The sequence below is a fragment of the Suncus etruscus genome, chromosome 11 (genome assembly GCF_024139225.1).
Source record: "Suncus etruscus isolate mSunEtr1 chromosome 11, mSunEtr1.pri.cur, whole genome shotgun sequence".
NCBI lineage: Eukaryota > Metazoa > Chordata > Mammalia > Eulipotyphla > Soricidae > Suncus > Suncus etruscus.
This window is the reverse complement of record NC_064858.1, coordinates 77,280,712-77,304,255: the sequence shown is the minus strand read 5'-3', so window position 1 is coordinate 77,304,255 and position 23,544 is coordinate 77,280,712. Positions and strand designations below refer to the sequence as shown.

The 23,544-nt window shown below is 44.2% G+C and overlaps 2 protein-coding genes and 1 pseudogene across 2 annotated transcripts in view; all 3 read right to left on the bottom strand.

Annotated features, from left to right (window-relative positions):
- LETMD1 (LETM1 domain containing 1) overlaps positions 1 to 276 on the bottom strand; it is a 72,621-nt gene extending 72,345 nt beyond the window's left edge. The window contains exon 1 of the mRNA XM_049783522.1: positions 216 to 276. The gene's annotated coding sequence lies outside the window, so the exon portion shown is untranslated. The remainder of the gene's footprint in view (positions 1 to 215) is intronic.
- Positions 1 to 23,544, bottom strand: part of SLC4A8 (solute carrier family 4 member 8) — an 829,308-nt gene that overhangs the window by 596,683 nt on the left and 209,081 nt on the right. The window lies entirely within an intron of this gene.
- LOC126022117 (palmitoyltransferase ZDHHC16-like) lies at positions 18,932 to 20,064 on the bottom strand (annotated as a pseudogene).

Here is a 23,544-nt window from a genome sequence, read left to right as displayed (position 1 = left end):
AGAGGTGCGACCAAGGAAAGCGATTTGGAAATAAGCCAAAACCGGGAGACTGAGAGCTGACGAACTCAGGGCACTAGCAATTCAGATTATTGTGGGGCACTGTGCGTTGAGGCCAGGAAATCTATAACTGACGTGAATCGGGAGCAATTTCTGGGTGGGCTTGTTTGTAATCGCGGCCAGGGCGAAAGAGCTGCAGCTCGCGAGTGACACCAGACCCACGGACGAGCGCCAAACCCCACGGAGCGGCCCGAGCCCAGCACACCCTGGACAGCGCCATCTTCGCAGAGCGGGAGGGGCCCGGCGAGGGGCGAGCCTTGGGGAGGTCAAAGGTCTCCGGGCAGCCCCGCGCGCACGCGCTTTTCCCGGGAGCTGATTGGGCGTGGCCCAGGCCCGGAAGTGACGCTAAAGCGCAGCGTGGAGACTGGGCTCGGATTGGGCGCGGCGAGCACTTCCTGGTGAAAGGTTTCCGGAGTGGGCTTTGCCCGAGGGGCGGGGCGTGGCTGGTGGCCGGCTGCGGGAGCCACGTGAGGGACGTCCTGTCTCCTTGAGAGGTTAAGTGACCCCTCTTGGGTCCCCAGGGTCTGTGGACTTCCTCCCCGCCCTGGCCCTCTGCCTGCCTGTAGCCCGGGCTCCGGGCCTTGACACTGTCAATGCTGGGAGAACTGCGGCCGCATTGTTGACTGAATTGGTGTTTTCCAATTTGAGTACCCCCCCACCTTTTGTTTAATTTGGGGGCCACTCCTGGCGATGGCTTTGCACTCAGGAATCACTCCTGGCGGGCTCGTGCAAGGCAAACCTCCTCTCCTGCCCGCTACTGTCGCTGCACCTTCTCCAAGCTGACTTTGTGGAGGGAATGTCAAGGGCCTCTGAGACCCTTGACCATTGGAGAACCTTGATCAATGTCAAGGGTCTCAGAGGCCCTTGACCCTCGACATTGGTCAAGGTTCTCCATTGTCCCTTTTCTCAGAGACTCTGACCACCCTTTGTAAGGTAGTTAACCCCCCCAAAGGACACATTCTTTTACTGTTGTAATTTAATTTTATTTATTATTATTTAAACACCGTGATTACAAATATGATTGTAGTTGGGTTTCAGTCATTGTAAAGAACAACCCCTTCACCAGTGCAACATTCCCATCACCAGTGTCCCAAATCTCTCTCCTCCCCACCCCAGTCCCCGCCTGCACTCTAGACAGGCTTTCTACTTCCCTCATTCATTCACATTGTTGTGATAGTTTTCAATGTAGTTATTTCTCTAACTGCACTCATCACTCTTTGTGGTGAACTTCATGTCGTGAGCTGGACATTCCAGCCCTAAAAGGACACATTTTGAGTATTTTCTATATAGCACTCACCATTTGCTTCTTCCATAAACTCCTTATTTGACCCACTGCCTGAACTAGATGAAATGTAAGCCTCTTTTACAATTGAGGACTCTTTGGTTCTAATTGTAGCACTTTCACCTGATTAGTGAAGACTAAAGAAAATGGTTACGAGAGCGTCAATCTTGGTAAAAAATCTTATGGGTCACAGAGCTTTATATAGCTTTTTTTGGTTGTTTTTTGTTTTGTTTTGGGGCCACACCCTGCGGGACTCAGCGGTTACTACTAGCTCTGCACACAGAAATCACTCCTGGTAGGCTCAGGGGGCCATAAGGGAAGCCAGGGATAGAACCCGGGTCCGCTGAATGCCTACCGTTGTGATATCTCTCTGCCTCCCCTAGTGATTTTTGAGCGCATTATCAGGAGTAACCATGAGCACCGCTGGATGCTGGGGGGAAAAAATGTGTGTAGCTAATAGCAGAGAGGGGAGGGCATTTGCCTGGCATGCAGCTGACCCAGGTTTGAACCCCAGTATCCCACATGGGTCCCCAAGCACTGTCAGGAATGACCCTTGAGAGCAGACTCAGGAGTAACTACTGAGTACCACCAGGTGTGGTCCCCCAAAAACAACAAAACAAAACATCAGGCAGGGCCAGAGCAATAGTACATTAGGTAGGTGCTTGTCTTGTATGCAGCCAACCTAGGATCAATCCCCAGCATCCTATATGGTCCCCCAGCATCACCAGTGGTGATTCCTAGAGTCAGGAGAACCCTGAGCACCAACAGATGCCCCCAAAATATAATATAATAAATACATGTGGAAAATCCAGCCCGGGCTGGCTGAGTGCAAGGCAAACACCCTACCCGCTGTGCTATCACTCCAGCTTCAGTGTATAGCAAATACTTTTTTTTTTTTTTTTTTTTTTGGTTTTTGGGCCACACCCGTTTGATGCTCAGGGGTTACTCCTGGCTATGCGCTCAGAAGTCGCTCCTGGCTTGGGGGACCATATGGGACACCGGGGGATCGAACCGCGGTCCGTCCAAGGCTAGCGCAGGCAAGGCAGGCACCTTACCTTTAGCGCCACCGCCCGGCCCCGCAAATACTTTTTTTTAAGTATTGTACTCTTCATGTGCTCAGAGTAATTCTGGGTGGTTGCTAAATAGTGTTAGGTAGATGAAATGGCTATTAGAAAAAATTGAGTAAAATGGGTTTTGGGCTCTGCCAGTTGGCAAGTTGTCTGAACCTGCTACCAAGAACGTTTAGTGGAGGGACCAAGCCCCCCAGGCGCTCTGCCATGTTTTTTATCTCAAGACCATGGCTTTTATGCGGTGCTTATCTTCATTGTTGGAGTGCTCACTGGATATTTTATTTGACACTTCTTTTTGTACTGGTGGAGTGTTTCACCTTCTTTTTCTCCTTTGTCTCTCAAACCAATGATGAGAGCCTCTAGAAGGACTCCGCCCATTTTTGGCATATTTGATTTTTACCCCAGTTTATCACTTTTCTCTTCTTCAAACAAAACCACATAACTTGAACTATCTAGTCCTGCCTCCCAGAGGAGGAAACAAGGGAGGTACCAAGACCAAAACAGGTGTAGGACCACTAAGGAGTAAGCTAGGCTCAGAGGGGACCACCTATTCACAGTGTTTTTAGACTTTTTAAATAGCTTATAATGAGAAGCACATTTATATCAAGAAAATATTATATTTTACATAAAATTTTTATATATAATGTATATATTTATATTAATATAATAAATAGAAACTCAATGAAATAAAACATTTTTGCATATTCACTCTTATTTTTTATTTTATTTTTATTAAATGCTGAGCATAAAGTAGGGTTGAACAGCACTAGACTTGCTGGATCAACTTGAAAAAATATTGTTACTTTGCCCTTAAGATATTCTTTTTTTTAATAATTTTTATTGTGACCAATGTGAATTACAAATCTTTCACAGTAATAATATTTAAGGTACATAGTGACATTGAATCAGGGGTATTCCCACCATCAGTGTTGTCCTCCCTCCACCCCGTTCCCAGCATTCCCTTCCATTGTTCCCTGACTACTAGTATAACTGATCCCCTCTGTGTATAGCTTATTAAAGATTAGGTATCGATTCTGTTGTCATTAACTTTGGGTTTGGTGTTTAAGTCTGATCCTTTTTTATTTCTACTCAATGGTCATATGACTGTTTGTTTCTGGTACCATCCATCCCTCCCCCCCCCAATTTGTAAGGCAGAACAAGATGATTCAAGTTATGTGGTTCTGTTTGAAAAAAAAAAGAGAAAAGAAAAACAAAAAAAAAAAAACAAACAAATCGGGAAGAGTTTGTCTTGAGGTTATAAATATCAATTTAAAGAGAAAAAAGGGAGGGGCCAGAGAGATAGCTTGGAGGTAGGACGTTTGCCTTGCATGCAGAAAGATGGTGGTTCAAGTCCAGGCATCCCATATGGTCCCCCGAGCCTGCTGGAAGCGATTTCTGAGCATAGAGCCAGAAGGAACCCCTGAGCACTGCCTGATGTGACCCAAAAACAAAAACATAAAGAAGAAAGGGAGGGGCTGGAGTGGTAGCCCAAGCGATAGGGAATTTGCCTTACAGGCGCTGACCTAGGATGGACTGCGGTACGATCCTCCCCCCCCATGTCCTATATGGTCCCCAAGCCAGGAGTAATTTCTGAGCGCATAGCCAGGAGTAACCCCTGAGCATCACTGGGTGTAACCCAAAGAGCAAAAAAAAAAAAAAAAGGAAAAAAGGAAGAAAGGAAGAAAAACATAACAACAACAACAACAACAACAGAAAGATATGAAAGTCCTAGCCATTTCCTTACTGACACTGAAAAAATGGTCATAGGCTGGTGAGATGGCGCTAGAGGTAAGGTGTCTGTCTGTCTTGCAAGCGCTAGCCAAGGAAGGACAGCGGTTCGATCCCTCGATCCCCCGGCGTCCCATATGGTCACCCCAAGCCAGGGGCAATTTCTGAGCCCTTAGCCAGGAGTAACCCCTGAGCATCAAACGGGTTGGGCCAAAAAAAAAAACGAAAAAAAGAAAATATGGTCAGACTTTCAGAGGGAACAAATATGAAATGATCTTACTTACCTGTGGCATATTGAGTAACAAAGCAAGGGAATGAACAGTATCAAATGCTAGTACACGCTGACCCTAGATTACCAAACTGAGAGTACCAAGTAGGGAGGGAGGTGTTGGGAGGGGGAATGAAGAAAAGAAAAGAAAAACAAAGAGAGGTCAATCTTTGATCATTTCTAACCTAAAAGATGTGACATGATTCTCATCGCTAGTTTATGCATTTCCCTGATCCCTAAAGAGATGGTTATTTATGATACATATATGTATCATACATATGTATAACACATATATATTTTTCTGGGAATTATCTCCTTTGTCCATTTCCTATTGTTCATTTTATTTTATTATTTTGTTGTTTGGCCCACACCTACTAGTGCCCAGGGTCTGTTGCTGGCTCTCTGCTCAGGAGTGACCCCTGGCAGTGTTCAGGGATCTGTCTATAGTGCTGGGGATTTGAATCGGGGTATGTGGGATACAAGGCAAGTAAGTGCCTTAATCCTTGAACTGTCTCACTGCTCCTGTGTTGTTCATTGTTAATACTGATATTAACTGGTAAGGGAATACTGGTATGGCAATTCTCTAAGTCACAGGGGTCCTCAAACTTTTTAAACAGGGGGCCAGTTTACTGTCCTTCAGACTGTTGGAGGGCCAAATTATAGTAAAAACAAAAATTATGAGCAAATTTCTATGCACATTGCATATATCTTATTTAGAAGTGAAGAAAAAAATGGGAATAAATACAATATGTGGCCCGCGGGCCGTAGTTTGAAGACCCCTGCGAGTCTAAGATACCCATCATTAGTCTAAGATACCCATCATGTTTCTTGTAGATAATGTCCTGTATATTAATCAGATTTATATATTTTTGATATTTGATGTTTGTAGTATTTGTTATAGTAAATTTTTTGATTTTTCTTCTTTGTTTCAGGTTTTTGGGGTTACATCTGGCAGCTCTTAAGGGTACTCCTGGCTTTGAGCTCAGAAATTGCCCCTGGCAGGCTCAGGGGACCATATGGGATGCTGGGAATCGAACTACCGTTTCCTGGGTTGGCTGTGTGCAAGGCAAACTCTCTACTGCTAAGCTATCTTTTCGGCCCCTTGTTATAGTAATTTTGTAAAAATTGTTCATTGATTTCTAATTTAAATTTTTAATTCAGAAATGTTCTATTTTAAAATTTAAAAAAAAATTTAAATAATTTTAAAATAATAATTCTGGGGGCCCAGAGCCCCCAGGGGCAATTTCTGAGCGTAGAGCCAGGAATGACCTCTGAGCACTGCCGGGTGTGACACAAAAACAAAACAAAACAAAAACACAAAAAAAGTTAATTCTGGGCTTTTGTTATTATTTTGAAAATTTTGTTTTATTTTACAATTTTAGGTCTTTAAGTCACCTTGTTTTGTCTGTTCTTTCCTATTTTACAAATCTTCTTGACTCCCCATTGTCTTTCACCATGTTTCTCACTCTGTATTTGTCTTAGACTCTTCAGTCATTTTAACTCTTCCCTCTGAGTCTTTTTCTTAGAAATAATGAGGGAATACAGCTGAGGGTCTGGGCTTACATGGCAGCTCTTTGAAGGCCCATAAGAAGCAGAAAGAGGGATCAGGGGAATAGTACAGCAGGTAGGGCACTTGACTTTCATTTGGCTGACCTGAGTTTGATCCCCAGCGTTCCAAATGATCCCTGAGCCTGACAGGAATGATTCTGAATGCAGAGCCTTAGCACTGCCAGGTGTGACCTAAAAATATAAAGTAAAAGAGAGAAAGGGAGGGAATAAAGGAGGGAGGGAGAAAGGAAGGAGGGAGGGAGGAATGGAGAAAGGGAGGGAGAAGGAGGAATGGAGGAAGGGAAGGAGGAAGGAAGGAAGAAAGGAAGGAAGGAAGGGAGGGAGGGAGGGAGGGAGGGAGGATGGAAGGGAGGGAGGGAGGAAGGAAGGAAGGAAGGAAGGAAAGGAGGGAGGGAGGAAGGAAGGGAGGGAGGGAGGGAGAGAGGGAAGAAGGAAGGAAGGAAGGAAGGGAGGGAAGGAGGAAAGAAGGAAGGGAAGGAGGAAGGAAGGAAGGAAGGAAGGAAGGAAGGAAGGAAGGAAGGAAGGAAGGAAGGAAGGGAGGGAGGGAGGGAGGGAGAGAAGAAGGAAGGAAGGAAGGAAGGAAGGAAGGAAGGAAGAAGGAAGGAAGGGAGGGAGGGAGGGAGGGAGAGAGGGAAGGAGGAAGGAAGGGAGGGAGAGAGGGAGGGAGGAAGGAAGGAAGGGAGGGAGGGAGGGAAGGAGGAAAGAAGGAAGGGAGGGAGGGAGGAAGGGAGGGAGGGAGGGAGGGAGAGAAGAAGGAAGGAAGGAAGAAGGAAGGAAGGAAGGAAGGTATTTCTTTTTCCTTCACTAAAACTAGGCACAGAGTTCTCAGAGGTTTGAGAAATGAAATATGTGGAGACTTCTGACAGGCTCCCAAGTCCTGCTTTTAAGACCCTTCTATTGCATCTCCCATTTTACCTCCTCTTTTCCTGAAAGCCCTGTGCACTATCTCCATCTCTAGCAGTTTGTGACAATGGAGCATCTCCATCACATGGGAGTAGTGAAGACTCTGAATGCTCAGGTCTCCTGACCCACAAACTGATAAGTCTCATGTAAATTCAGCTGAAACCAGTACATGAGAAAAGACTGTAAGTACAAATTAGGATTTCCCTCCAAAAGCAGTCTTCTCTCTCTCTCTCTCTTTCTCTCTCTCTTTCTCTCTCACTTTCTCTCTCACTTTCTCTCACTCTCTCTCTCTATTCCTTCCTTCCTTTCTTCCTTTTTCTTTTTCTTTCTTTTTTCTTTTTCTTTTTCTTTTTTTTTTTTTTTGGTTTTGGGTCACACCCGGCAGTGCTCAGGGGTTACTCCTGGCTCTATGCTCAGAAATTGCTCCTGGCAGGCTTGGGGGACCATATGTAATGCCAGGATTTGAACCAGCGTTCTTCTGTATCTAAGGCAAATGCCTTACCTCTGTACTCTCTCTTTGGCCCCCCATTTTTTTCCTTTTTGTGGGGGGGGCACACCCAGTGCTACTCATGAGCTATTCCCGGCTCTGCTCAAGGATTTGATGGTTCTGGAAACGAGGACACTTGTACAGTAGACAAATGTCATAACCCTTGAACTGTCTGGCTCAGGACTGTTCTTCTAAAATGATAAGAAACAGCCGTTGCTTTTGTTCTGGTTTTGTTCTTAGCTTCCCCCTAGTGACACTACTTCAGGTAGAGTTTTTTTTTTTTTCTTTTGGATTCTGGGTCACACCTGGCCATGCTCAGGGAGTTACTCCTGGCTCTGCACTCAGAAGTCCCTCCTGGCTTGGGGCCGAAGCGATGGCACAGTGGTAGGGCATTTGCCTTGCACATGACTTACCCTGGACAGACTGTGGTTTGATCTCCAGCGTCCCATATGGTCCCCCAAACCAGGAGCGATTTCTGAGCACATAGCCAGGAGTAACCCCTGAGCATCACTGGGTTAAAAAAAAAAGTTGCTTCTGGCAGGCTCAGGGGACCATATTGGATGGCGGGAATAGAATTGGAGTGTGTCCAGTGTTGGCTGCATGCAAGGCAAATGCACCACCCCTATACTACCGCTTTGACCCTCAAGTAGAGTTCTTGAAGTTGTTCCTGATAGTGCTCAGGGGCCATGTGGTGCTAGAGATTAAAGTTGGGGTCCCACAGCCCTTTGAGCAGTCTCCCTAGCTTCAGCCTTTTATTCGTAAGTATAATCCTTACAGGTATAATTTTTACTCAAAAAACATTTGTTCTTGTATTTTGAGCCAAACATGGTAGAGTTCAGGGCTTATGTCTAGCTCTTTTCTTAGAGATCACTCTGAGAGTAAGGGGTGTCAGAGATTGGAATTGGGCCAGCCACATGCAAAGTATATACTTTCCCTACTGGATTATCTTTCCAGCCCCTCAAAAACCTTTTTTGCAGTAGACAGTTGATGTAGACACTTTTTTTTTTTTTTTTTTTTGTGGTTTTGGGTCACACCCGGCAGTGCTCAGGGGTTATTCCTGGCTCCAGGCTCAGAAATCACTCCTGGCAGGCACAGGGGACCATATGGGATGCCGGGATTCAAACCGATGACCTCTTGCATGAAAGGCAAACACCTCACCTCCATGCTGTCTCTCCAGCCCCTGATGTAGACACTTAATCAAATTTAGACTGTGGTATTGTTCATAAACATGGTCTTAGAATTCCTACTGTCTAAAAATTAATATAAGCAAAGTACTAATCACAATGATCATCAAAATATTAGCTGGAGCTATCTACTGTGGGTAGTGAAGAATGAACATTAAGTGTTACTGGACACCTAGATATTTACCCAAAACAAAGGTTTTCTCCCAATTTCCTCTTTCCTTTTCATCTAGCCCTTTGATATGTAAAAATACACCTGGATCTCACTCACTCCCCCCCCCAGGGAGGGTCTTTATTACTAAAGTAATAAAGAAAGGTCAGTTTTGGCCTGGCGCAGAAGAGACCACAAAGCCAGAAGCCACTGACTAAGTTACTCTCTCCTGACTGGCTTTGTTTATGCTTCACAGCTACCTGCTTCAGACCTGTCCACCTGGGTTTGGAAATATAACATGTGGGGTGATTTCACAACACATGTTGTGGTTTATTTTACAATTAGGCACATCAGAAATGAGTGCAGCTCCAGAATAAGAGCATTGTTGGGTTAAGAAGCAGAGCCTACTAGAAATTTCCAGGGGTTCCAAGTTCAGGAGAGCTGTCATCAGTCAATCAGTAGGGCAGGTACTTTATTTCTAGTCTCTCCTACTGCCTTCTACCCTCCACCATGTGCCCCACCCCAAGCCTTTTTCTACCCAGACATCATAACCCTGGCTGAGGCCTGAGATCAGAGGAATTCTTACTTCATATTAGTCCTTGGCTTTGAATAAGGGGACCTTTACCCAGCATCAGCAGGAACCACCCTCAAGAGCCACTTTGTGCTGCCTGGCACGTCCACATGATTAGAACAGGACAGAGGTAAGGAACTCTCCGAGGGAGGTCTCCACCCACTCTGACAGGGTCCCGGGGATCTCAGCCATCATGTGGGGTGTATGGCTCGTTACTGCACCTGTTCCTTTTCTGAGATATCCCTGGGTTTCAATTTCTATAGGAAAAAGGAAGCTCCTGTCTCAGGGTACTCTGTCTGGGCACATTTATACATTGGGCGAAATTCAGAGATGGCTAACCTGGTTTGCTTTAAGAAGACTTTAGTAGGTTTGCAGTTTAAAATAGTCATATTTTTTGTTTTTGTTTTTTTGTTTTTTCGGGCCACACCCGTTAGATGCTCAGGGGTTACTCCTGGCTAAGCGCTCAGAAATTGCCCCTGGCTTGGGGGGACCATATGGGACACCGGGGGATCGAACCGCGGTCCTTCCTTGGCTAGCGCTTGCAAGGCAGACACCTTACCTCTAGCGCCACCTCACCGCCCCCAAAATAGTCATATTTTAATACAGGGAAATAGAGAGTTGATATTTCCACATAAACATGCAATGATATGTATTTATATAGATATGTGTGTATATAAGTATGTCTGGAAATTTCTTCCCCAGACCAAACATATGTAACTTACTCTCTCACCAGTGTTACCAGGCAAGGTGTTTTAGAGCCATCCTTTCTCTTTTAAATAGTTCTTTTTACCCACATTTATTTCTTACTGCTTCTTACCTTAGTTATTCTATTTTTGGTTTACACCTGGGTAATTCAGGGATCATTCCTGACAGTTTTTAAGGGACCATATGTGGTACCAGGGATCAAACCCTGATAAGCATCTTACCCACTTATACTGTCTCTTCAGCCCTCCTTATGTTGACTTTTAATGTTTAATTGATTTTTGAGCCACACCTAGGGAAATTCCTGGTTCAGTTCTCAGAACTATGTGGTTCTAGGAATTGAACCTAATCTTCCTGCTGTAATGATCTTGGATACCAGAACCTTTGTTTAATCAATGCTATATTCTAGCAGGGGTCCTCAAACTTTTTAAATGGGGGGCCAGTTCACTGTCCCTCAGACCATTGGAGGGTCTGACTATAGTAAAAACAAAACTTATGAACGAATTCTTTTTTTTTTTTTGTGGATTTTTGGATCACACCCGGCATTGCTCAGGGGTTATTCCTGGCTCCAGGCTCAGAAATTGCTCCTGGCAGGCACGGGGGACCATATGGGACCCCGGGATTCAAACCGATGACCTCCTGCATGAAAGGCAAACGTCTTACCTCCATGCTATCTCTCCGGCCCATGAACGAATTCTTATGCACACTGCATATATCTTATTTTGCAATGAAGAAATGAAACAGATACAAATACAATATGTGGCCCATGGGCCATAGTTTGAGGACCACTGTTAGTGCCTATAACCATACCTGGATTATAGTAGACCCTTGGTAATGTATTAATTAATGAAATGGAACAAACACATGTGTTTATGTGTCCTTACTCTTATGTATAATGAAGTAAACCAGGAAAGTCCAAAATGTCTTTATGTAAACAAATCTTCCTCAACTGTAGAAACTTGGTCGTTCTGAATTTCTGTCCTTTGCCTCCAGAGAAGTCACCTAGCCAATCTATTTCTCATTCCAAGTCAGTTAGGAAAGTCTGATCATTATTCATACTCATTGGGTCAGTTTGAGCCTCAGGCTTTTCTAACTATTGCTTTTTGGGGGAGCTGATGCATGATGGCAATGAGGTATAAATGTTCCTGAGACATTTTCTGGGACCACAGAGAAAGAGGTATTCTACCAGCATCAGGTCAGCTCAGGAAAGTCAGGAAAAAAGAGATGAGAGATGAAATGGTTTGTTGAGTCATCATACTCGAGGCCTAGCTGTGTCATTAGGGGCCCCAAGTTATAGTAGTGATTCAGTTCCCTTTGAGTACAGTTCTGTAACTGTCAGTCTAATACAATATAGTAAAACTTGGGGCTAGGGAAATAGAACAGTGGTCAGGGCATGCACAGGAATGGTTATATTTCCAGCACTGCATGCCCCCAGTATACCTTGGAGATCCCTGAACACAGACAGGTGTGGCTCTAGGCCTCATGGCCAAGAGTGTCATGTCCCCAGTACTCACATTGTCCCAACCCCTCCTATTCACTGCTTAGGAGTTTCTACTTCATGGGGGGAAAAGGAAAGAAAAAAACAATTCCTAATGCAAAAAAAGACATATAATGTATATAGTATAAATTTTTATGCACCACTGAACAACATATACAGATTTTTAAATTTGTGAACAGAATTTTTATTGTTTATTAACACATTTTATATAATTATATCATTTAATTTTAACAGTATGTTTGCTCAGAGGCTACTCCTGGCTCAGTGTTTTTTGTTTTTTGTTTTTGGGCCACACCCGACAGTGCTCAGGGGTTATTCTTGGCTATCTGCTCAGAAATAGCTCCCGGCAGGCACTGGGGACCATATGGGATACCGGGATTCGAACCAACCACCTTAGGTCCTGGGTCAGCTGCTTGCAAGGCAAATGCTGTTGTGCTATCTCTCCAGCCCCTGGCTCAGTGTTTTGAATTTGTCCCAAGAACTACTCAGGGGACCAGGTAGTGGCAAGAATTGAACCCAGGATCTCAAACAAGCAAAATGTTTACCATTGAACCACTTCTCTGGCCCTTCTCCTTGCAGTCTTTTTAATTTTTTGCTTGTTTTTTTGTTTCTGGGCGACTCTTGCCTTGATTCATGGCTTATTTCTGGCTCTATGCTCAGGGATCACTCCTGATATTGCCTGGGGGACAATATGCTGTGCTGGGTATGGAACATAGATCAGTCATGTGCAAGGCCTTACTCATATACTACCTCTCCAGATCCTCATTGCAGTCTTAATCGGATTTTCCCTAATATAAGTTATTATGAGTATTTTTCATATGCCCTCATTTATTCTGTATAACTATCCCGAAGTTGTAAATTGGATATTAAAAATTGGGGCCGGCAAGGTGGCGCTAGAGGTAAGGTGTCTGCCTTGCAAGCACTAGCCAAGGAAGGACCGCGGTTCGATCCCCCGGCGTCCCATATGGTCTTCCCAAGCCAGGGACAATTTCTGAGTGGCTTAACCAGGAGTAACCCCTGAGCATCAAATGGGTGTAACCCGAAAAATCAAAAAAAAAAAAAAAAAACTACTATTAGTGGATTACTGTTGATATCACCTTCCTACTAGCCATTGCTTAATATATTTTGTGCTTCTACATTTGGTGAAAATATTAGTATAGGAGACTGGAGAGATAGTACAGCAGATCAGACACTCATCTTGCATGAAGCCAACCCTGGTTGGCTGGTTAATTTCCAGCATCATATATGGTTCATAGGCCAAGTCAGGAGTGATCTCTGAAGACCCAAAAGCAGAAATAAATTTGTAATTGTGGGGGTGAGGGGTTGGGCCATATCCAGTGATACTTAGGGGGCTCTACACTCAGGAATTCCTCTTGTGGTGCTTGGGAGACCATATTAGATGCCAGAGATCAAAGCCAGGTTGGCTTCACACAAGGCAAATGTCCTACGCACTGTACTATCACCCTGGCCCCTTTAGTTATAAAACTATTCTTCTAATAGATTTTTATATAATCTTTCTCTTACTACCTTTTAAAGCTGGAAATCTATGTATCTGATATGAGTATACTTGTACCTACTGGAGGCAGGTTGTGTGAGGTGGGAGTAGGGAGTGGGAGGTAGGGTGGATGTGGGAGCTGGGCCACACCCAGCTGTGTTCAGGGTTTACCCCGACTGCACAGAAATCACTTTGAGTGGTACCCAGCAGATCATATGTTATACAAGGGATTGAATCCAGATGGGTCACATGCATCTTACCACCCACCTTACCAGCTGTGCCATCTTTCTGACTCCTGTATTTGCCTTTTTTAATTTATCATCTGCTTATAAGATTTTTTTTTTGAGTCACACTCGGCAGTGCTCAGGGGTCACTCCTGGCTCCACGCTCAGAAATCACTCCTGGCAGGCACGGGGGACCATATGGGATGCCGGGATTTGAACCACCGTCCTTCTGCATGAAAGGCAAACACCTTACCTCCATGCTATCTTTCTGGCACCCTGCTTATAAAATTTTTTTTTCTTTTTTGGTTTTGGGGTCACACCCGGCAGTGCTCAGGGGTTACTGCTGGCTCTACGCTCAGAAATCGCTCCTGGCAGGCTCAGGGGACCATATGGGACGCCGGGATTCAAACCACTGACCTTCTGCATGAGAGGCAAACGCCTTACCTCCATGCTATATCTCCAGTCCTGCTTATAAGATTTTAATCTTGATTTTTTTTCAATACATAAGATTGAACCTAGGTCTCATGTATGCAATACATAAAATTTGCTGAGACAATCCCAGACTCAAAGTGCTTACTATAAGCAGGAAAAATTTGGATTTTGTTGTCAGAGTTTCCCAATCAGTTCTAATGTGACTCAGAGTCAAATCTGGAAATACTCAGCCAAATATATTTAATGCTTGGTCCTGGAGATTCAATGCTCTCAGATCCGGGTGTGGTGGGGGCCACCAGAGTCATACCTATAGGTGTTTGGGAAACCATGTAGTGCTAAAGATCCAACTTTGAATCTGATGAAACTTGTGCAAGGAAATCCTGATCTCTGAACTGTCACCCTACTATCTTATGGGTATCCACACTTAGAAATGCTGGGAGACCATGCAATGCCAGAGACTGAACATGGAGCATCTGTATTCAAAACGTGTGATCCTATAGTTTGAACCAGTTCTCTGGATACTGGATATGTTTTTCTTTCCTTTTTGTTTTGTTTTGTTTTTGGGTGGGGGGACCACTAATGTGCTACTTAGTAGGCCCAGGGGCATTGAGTGATTATTGTTCAACTGGGTCAACAATTCAATGCAAAAGCATGAGGATGCAGTGCTGCTTGGTCCCTGTGGTGCTTGGGGTTACCCTTGCTAACTCCACAGAGCATCAGTGGTCTAGTATAATCTGTAGGTTCTGCCACCAAATTCTTTCAGAGGGTTGGAAAAAAAAAAACCAGGAGGAAACAATGTAGGAATTGTTTGGTCTTCAGTTATATCTTCAGGTTAATATTAGTCACAAATAAATACAGAGATGGTAATTCTCCAAAGTTCTCTGATCAATCTCAGGGAGAAGCAATGGGAGATAACTGAGAAATAGTCTCTTTTCTGATATTTACTCATCTGCCATCTTAATAGAATTGCAGTGAGACTTATGTCAACCTTTTTGTTTTGTTTTGCAGCCATGCCCATAGATGTTCAAGGGTTACTCCTGGCTCTGCACTCAAGAATTACACCCGACAGTGCTCAGGGGACTATATGTGATGCTGGGGATTGAGCATAGGTCAGCCGTATGTAAGGCAAGTGCTCTACCCTCTGTATTATCATATCACTCCAGCCCCCACTTTTGAGGGGGAAAAGAAAAGCTTCACCCAGTGGCTCTCACGCCTTACTCCTGGCTCAGTATTCAGGAATCACTCCTGGGCAACCAATGTGGTGCCCAGTATTAAACCCAAGTCACCTGCATGCAGGGCAAATGCACTACCCACTGTAAATCATGCTAGCCCCAACCTATTGGTTTTGTATTTGTTTAAATTGAAGGTTAGAAAAACAAAAACAAGCAATTAACCCAATATTATATAGAAAGCAGAGATAGGATTCTCATTTAGGTCTTCTGAATAAACATCAAAGCCATTTAACACCATTCTTAGCTATTAACAGGGTTTTGGTGTTTTTTTTTTTTCCCATGAATTTTGTTCTGTATTTCCTATTGTTGGTTTGCTTTTGACCCAAGACTTACTCTTGATTTTATGCTCAGAGATCATGCTGGCATTGCTTGGGGAACCATATTATTGCCAGGAATTGAAACAAGCTTTTATCTTTATCTTTTTCTTTTTTTCTTTTTATTTTTGGGTCATACCTGGCAGTGCTCAGGGGTTACTTCTGGCTTTATGCTCAGAAATCACTCCTGGCAGACTCAGGAGACCATATGGGATATTGGAATTCGAACCACTGACCTTCTGCATGCAAGGCAAACACCTTACCTTCATGCTATCTCTCTGGCCCCGAAACAAGTTTTTATCTTTTTTTAATTCACTCATTTCTATTTTCATAGTCTAGGAATTAAACATTGTATGGCAAAGATGACTCAATATTTATGATGTGTCATTATTGTCTATCCAAACTATGGGCAAGTGGACAGAATGCCAAAGATTTGGCTTTATTTATGGCTCTCAAGAGAAACATCAAATAGTTGGCTAAATCTTGGATACAAATCAAGTCCTATATAGTGACCTTCCCAATGTGATCACACCTTTTATGAGGGTATACAGCTTATGGTATCAGTACTTAGTGATTTTTTTTTTTTTGCAATGCTCATGCATGTTCTCTAGGATCTTCACTTTCTAGTCATGGCAGAGAGTTTTCTTTCTAGCTGTGGTGCTCATTAGGGGTCACACACCTTTGTGGTGCTTATGTACACTCAGCTCTGCTGAGACTGGAAATCACTTATGGTGCCAAGGATTAGAGCTGCCAGGTCATTCTCAGGACATGTGGTGAATTTTAACTCTCTCAAAACCACTGTACTATTTCCTTTGGGTGCTAAACATTAGCTTTGATAAGCACTGGTTTCCTTTCTTTTGGACTATAATTTCATGCTCAAGCAAGTTAAACTTTTTAACAATCCAAAAACATGATGCAATCGTCTGGAAATGTTGACTCGCAATTCACTTTGCTGCTTTAGGCACACCACATTATCTCTCTGAGATTTAATTTCTACATTAAAAAAGAAAAAAACTATTACTGGAGCCAGAGTGGTAGCACAGCAAGTAGAGTATCTGCCTTCCACGAGGCAAAACTGGGTTAGATCTCCAGCATCCCATATGGTCCTTGGAGAGTGCCAAAAGTGATTTCTGAGTGTAGAGCCATGAGTAAATCCTGAGCACAGCTAGATGTGCCCCCATATATATTTTGTTTGTTTTTGTTTTTGGTTCACCCATGGCAGTGCTCAGGGGTTACTCCTGGCTCTATGCTTAGAAATCACTCCTGGCAGGTTTGGGGGACCATATGGGTTGCCAGATTCAAACCACTGTCCTTCTGCATGCAAGGCAAATGCCCTGCCTCCATGCTATCACTCCGGCCCACAATGTATTATTTTAGGGGCCAGATTGACAGTACAGTAGGTAAGGTGCTTGACTTGGATGTGGCCTACTCGGGTTTAATCCCTGGCAAACCATATGGTCCCCCATGCTCTGCATTCAGAAGTTGCTCCTGGAAGGTACAGGAGACCATATGGTATCCTGGGATTCAAACCACTGTCCTTCCTGAATTGGTTGCTTGCAAGGCAAATGCCTTACCGCTGTGCTATCTCTCTGGTCCTTTATTGCTATTTTTACTGATTCATGTACACTGAGGAAATGTGCATTTTTGAGAATTAAAGGCTTTAAACTAGAATTATAAGAGAACTATTACAGGGGCTGGAGTTGTGGCACAAGCATGCAGTTTGATCTCCGGGCATCCCATGTGGCCCCCCAAGCCAGGAGCGATTTCTGAACGCATAGCCAGGAGTAACTTCTGAGTGTCACTGGGTGTGACCCAAAAAGTCAAAAAAAAAAAAAAAAGAACTATTACAAATATTAAATCAAATTTTAAATGGGTGCAGTTTGCTTACATATACTTAGGCAGGAATATTTAAGACATTAAATGTATTATAATCCTTAATAAAATAAATGTATTGTCTGTTATCGTGTTCCTATTATTTTTTTCACATAGTAAGTGGGGACAGAAGAGATTAGTACAGCAGGCAAGGCACTTACCTTGCACATGGTTGTTTCAGGTTTTATTTCATGCAATATTTCAAATTGCATATGGTCTCCTGAATCCCACCAGCAGTGACCCTGAGTGCAGAGTGAGTGGAGAGTGTAGAGTTAGGAATAAACCCTGAGCACCACTGAGTATGGTCCCTGAACTAAACCAAGAAACCACACACAAATAGTCAAATTGCTGGTAGGTGACAGAGTCAATATTTTACACTTATTAGTAGACAGCACAGGCAGACACAAAATGTAAAATGATGGAGAGGCAAAGAAAAACATTGGTACATTGTGAGAAACAAAACAAAGTATCCGACGAGGTCAAATCATACTCATTTCAGATAAAGTAAACACAAAGAATGATAAACATCTCATTTTCTAAGCTGTCTAGATCGGAAATCCTGGACTATTTTACCCTTAAGATGTTAAAATCGTATTAGTCACATTGAGGAGGAGGGAGATGAAAAAGAGGAGGAGGAAGAAGTAGAAAGAGGAAGAGGAAGAAATACAGGAGGAGAATAAAGAAGAAAAGGAAGTGGAGGGAGAAGAAAGGAGAAGGAGGAGAAGGTGAAGGTGAAGGAAGAAGAGGAAGAAGAAAGATGGAAAAAAGAAGAGGAAAGGGGAGGAGAAGGAAGAAGAGATGTAAAAGAAGAAAAAAGAAAGGAGGAGGAGGGAAGAGAAGGAAGGAGAGGAAGTAAATAAAATTCAACTTTGGAAAGAAATTCATAAATATAAACTAAGATTTTATAATATTCTTTATTGACTTACAGGCATACTTATTAAGATGGGATAAGACCTTTATAGAATTATGGAATACATTCTGCATACCTGGCCTTTTTTTTTTTTGTTTTGTTTTGATGTTTTTTGGGCCACACCTGGTGATGCTCAGGGGTTATTCCTGGCTATGCACTCAGAAATTACTTCTGGCTTGGGGGACCATATGGGATGCTGGGGGATCGAACCACAGTCTGTCCTTGGTTAGTACCTGCAAGGCAAATGCCCTACTGCTTGTGCCACTGCTCTGGTCCCATACCTGGCCTTTTTCTAAGAGTAGGTGGAAAAAGGTAAGAAAAGGCCATGCGTATTTAATTTTTACTATGCAGACTGATCATGGTATAAAAGAGGCTGCCCATAAAATACATCACTCATATAGGAATTATTTTGTTTTGTTTTTGTTTTGGTGGCCATGCTCAGGTGTCAGGACTTATTCCTAGTTCTTTGCTCAGGGATCAATCCTGGCTGACTTGAAGAACCAGCTGGTGCTTAGGAATTGAACTCATGTTTACCACAGACAAGTGGTAAACATTTTTTTTCCTGAAAAAAAAAATCAAATACCTTTATTTTTGTTCCATTCAGAGGCACATGAAAAGTGTCTGTCTTTGCCCTCTTGATAAGCCAGGCTGCTCTTGGCGCCACCTTTCTGTTTCCTCACAGCAGGAGAGGTGGTGGCCAGTCCCAGAAGTGTAACCAGACAGAGGAGTCTGTGGCCAACATCCAGTAACATCACTAGCTGCCTGATCTCCAATTGTCCCTAGCTTATTTGCCTAAGTAAATGAATGATGTAGGTCCTTGGGTTTTCCACCTGCTTTTTGCTTCTGCAATCGCCAGGAGACTGACTCTGGATTTCCCTGCAGAGTATCAGACAGCAGGCCCATTCCTTTTTCCAGAAGTCTAAGGATCCCCAAAGGTCTTGAAACCATACAGGAAGCACTGATGCTGAAGTTGTAGCGGACAGTTTCCAGCTCACGGGGCCATCACAGAGGCTGAGTGAGCTGCCACCTGGGGAGTGGGGGAAGGAGGGATCTCAGCTCATCCCATTTCCTTGGGGCAGGTGACTGGAGAGCAAAAGCACCCAAGTAAGCCAGTGGCTTCCCATGTCCACACTCAGGAATATCTTCCAGTTGTCCAAGCAGCCATAGTGGTAAAATTCTTAAAAAATCTGTCCTTGAAAAAAAAAAAACCTGTCCTTGGCGTGCATCCGCCGTTGCTCCTTACTGTTGATGTGCCTTTTGATGCTGGTCTCTCCTCGACTGAGAACAACAGGCCACAGTCAGGACGCTCAGGGCAAGGGTCTGCTGATAGGTCTTGCTGGCAGCATAAGCCTCCTGAAAAAAAAAAGGTTCCAAGTGTTGTTACTGTAATATACAGAGCCCAAAGTCATGAAGCAGCAAAAAGAAAAGAAGTACTGGTGGTTATAGTGGCCCACACAGTTGTTAAGCCAGGGGCAGTGACGATCCATCTTCATTCAGCACACACACACACACACACACACACACACACACACACACACACACACACACACACACACACCTATTGCAGATGCTGCAGTGGTGAGGTGAGTTCAGGCTGGTTTGGGGTAAATGCACTTCTTATGGATGGAGACTATGGCAAGGTCATACCTGCAGGGGGGAAGTAGGGTGTAATGCAGGTGAAGCTGAGATGGCCTGGTAGTAGTGGAAGACAATGAGAACCAGATTCCAGTGACAGTAGAAGAAATGCCAGTCGAGCCGTGGCACCCAGTAAGTCTGGATGGTGAGGGGCAGCACACACAAAGAGGCCCCATGAACTCCACCCCACACCAGCCAGTAGATAGCAGCGTCACTACCCCCAAAGGAGTTGGAGAGCAGGGAGCGCAGGCAAACCTTGCCATAGCACCAGCGCTGGACAAGTCCCCGCAGCAGGGACGGGTAGTGGCACAGATAGCCCAGGAGCAGGAGAAGGCGCAGGCAGAGGCTGGCAGGGCCCAACAGCAGGCTCCGCTGGCTGCGCAGGACTCTTGCCACCTCTCCACTCTGCCAAATCAAGCCAAATCGAGCTTCGCCGCCGCCGCTGTCACCCTCTAACTTGGTGTCCGACCGCTCATCCACCATGGCCCGTTGCCCACAGCTGAGCGCCAGGACGAGAGCTAACACCAGCCCATCCCCCCTTGCCCAACTTCCTGTACTCTCTCCCTCGAGCACATATGAGTTGTTTTGAGCTGAAGGAAATTGGCTTCAGCTCAATCAATACTTTGGGAAGGTTTTCCTTGTTGCCAACTTGACAACTGCATGCCGAGTAAGTTCAAGGGCTTAGAGCAGGGGTTCCTCAAAACTTTTTAAACAGGCAGCCAGTTCAACGTCCGTTGAAGGGACGGGCTATAGTTTAAAAACAAAACAAAACACGAAGGGGCCAGAGCGACAGCACAGTGGGTAAGGGATAGCACCTAGCCGATACGGGTTCGATCCCTGGCATCCCACATTTTTAAAACAAATAATATATTTAAGCACCATGATTGGCACCCCACATTGTTATCTGAGCCTGCCAGGAGTGATTTTTTTTAGCTACTGGTTGTGGCAAAAAACCTAAAAACCAAAAAATCCTTATGAACCATAGTGGCCCTTGAGTTGTAGTTTGAGGACCCCTGCCTAAGACTGAGAAGAGGAATTGAGAGATAGATAAGGAGGGGACAAGGAGAGTGCAGGCACACATTCTACACTTGTGCACTGTAGGGACATGGTGGCTGCTAAGCAAGACAGGTAGCGGTGGCAAAAACACTGGTGGGCTGGATAAATGTCCTTGGTGGGCCACACGGGCTGTAGTTTGAGGACTCCCTGGCTTAGACCAAGAAGTCCTTGGTAGCAGTTAGAATGTGGGGCTAGGGGGCTGGAGAGATAGCATGGAGGTAAGGCGTTTGCCTTTCATGCAAGAGGTCATCGGTTCGAATCCCAGCGTCCCATATGGTCCCCCGTGCCTGCCAGGAGCAATTTCTGAGCATGGAGCCAGGAGTAACCCCTGAGCACTGCCGGGTGTGACCCAAAAACCACAAAAAAAAAAAAAAAAAAAAAAAAAAAGAATGTGGGGCTAGTGCTTCCTGGAGGAGTTAGAAAATGCTTTAGAGGGGCGGAGAAATAGCACAGTGGTAGGGCATTTGCCTTGCACACAGCCGATCCAGGATGGATGGTGGTTCGAATCCAGGCATCCATATGGTCCCCTGAGCCTACCAAGAGCGATTTCTGAGCACAGAGCCAGGAATAACCATCCCCCCCTCCAAAAAAATAATAAGAAGAAAATTCTTTAGAAGGTTTTGTTTCAAGGCAAACTAGAAAAAGAAGTTTTCCAGATAAAATAGCTTAGTTTAATTTCTGACAAGCAATAGAACTGCATAAGAAAGTCTCTGTGTTATGTTCCTTTGATGAAGATTAATGATTGTGTTTATTATTTTATGAATACACATGTATTTCAGTTATAATTATAATGTTTACTGACTTCATTCCCAGAAAACGTTGACACTTGCTCACATGGAAGGAACCGCATGTTCCTGCACAAATGGGGTGAAAAAACGACATATGCCATAGGAAAGGAATCTCACATTTTGAACTTTATCTTTCTCTGGGCATGTAATACACAGTGTGGAGATGTGTCATGGTGCTGGGCAGAGGCAATGGGCCTCAGCTCTCTGTCAGCCACAAGACCAAAACACAGACTGTAGTAGAACTTGCGCGCTAGCCTAGGACGAATCACAGTTCGATACCCTGTTGTCCCATATGGCCCCCCAAGCCAGGAGCTATTTCTGAGCGCATAGCCAAGAGTAACCCCTGAGCATCAGCGGGTGTGGGCCAAAAACCAAAACCAAACCAAACAACTTCCTGAACTTATTTGACCTACTGGCCCCTTTTCAGAAGAAAAAATATCACTAGCGCCCCCAGGGGGTCAGTTCACTGTCCTTCAGACTGTTGGAGGGCCAGATTATAGTAAAAACAAAAATTATGAACAAATTTCTATGCACACTGCATATATCTTATTTAGAAGTGAAGAAACAAAATGGGAATAAATACAATATGTGGCCCACGGGCCATAGTTTGAAGACCCCTGGAAAAGAACAATCAGTGGGCTGAAGTGATAATACAGCCAGTTAGGGCATTTGCCATGCTGGTGGCCAACATGCTGGTTTCGTTTTCCCTGGAATCCTATATGGTCCTTTTAACTGACTGCCCATGTATGACCCCAAAACAAAACAGAGATTAAAAAGTTTCCCCCAATTGTACCAAGAATACCACAGCCCTTTTTTTTTTTAATCATTCTAGCACCCCACGGGGGTGGTATTGTCCGCTTTAGTGAGATTCATTTGTTCTTTTTGGGAGGGGCACATCTGGCTATGCTCAGGGGTTACTTCTGGCTCTGCACTCAGGAATTACTCCTAATGGTGCTTGGGGACCATCTAGGATACTGGGGGTCGAACTCAGTATTACTAGCAAGGCAAGCATTGCCTACCCTACCCATTGTGCTATCACTACAACCCCACTATTGTGTTGGGAACTGACTTGTTTGAGGACATTTTGCTGTTCTCTCTGCCATAGCCCAGCTTTTCACCTAAAAGCTATATGCAGTCTTGCTGTAAAATTTTGAGCTAAGAGAAAAGAATGTGTAGCTGCAGGACATAATTTAGCTCTAAGCCCGGAGGAGAGTAAAAGCTGCCTGGTACAGTTATCAGAAACTAGGCCTCACTCCTTAAGACCACATTCCGGAGTGAACTAGGCTGTTATCAATAAGTGTATGCTACATTGTCTGTTCATGATCACTGAGGCAAGCACATCTTGCACCACCTCCTGATAGTAAGCAATTAGGAATGCAGCTGGAAGGTCACTAGAAATTTCCATGGAAACAGCACGTTCATCATAGCTTGAAGGTCATCCAGCCCCTAGCCCACTGCCCACTTCCTTATGAGCCTTCGCGCCAAAAGTATGACTGACATCACCTTTGTACTGCCCCCTTCTCCTTCACTATTTAAGAAGGAACTGTAGCCAATAAAGACACCCTTGAACAGTGAGACGCTGCCTTGGGTCTTTATTATTAACCTCTCTCAGATTTTTTACAGTGTGGTTGTGCTTCTACTCAGCAAAATAGAAGTGCGGTCGTCTGAGAAGCCTTTCCAGCTAATTCCTGCTGGCCGGGCCCCCCTGGGGGGCTTCAGGACCCTGCACTATTGTCCACTTCGGGAAAGACAGCTCTGCACAAATCATGTTGCTAGTACATTTCCCCTAGAATTTTTTTTAATATTGTCTTATTCCATCTTGTTTACTTTTCAGTATAACATTAAAATAGTACTTACATGTTAACTCTATGATAGTGTTTATTGATTTTGTATTTTATGATTTTGCAGAACTGTAGGTTAAGATGAAGTATTCTGAGGTTTAAAGTTAGTATGGTGTATTAAATGCATGTTTGACTTAATATTTTCAATGGCAATAATTTTAATGAGATACGATTCTAAGTGAGGAAGTTCTGTACAAGATGAAGGCAGTATATGATTGTTCAGTGCTGGCTCCTGGGTCTAATAGATTTTTGAAAGTCTGGTTCTACACAGTAGTGTG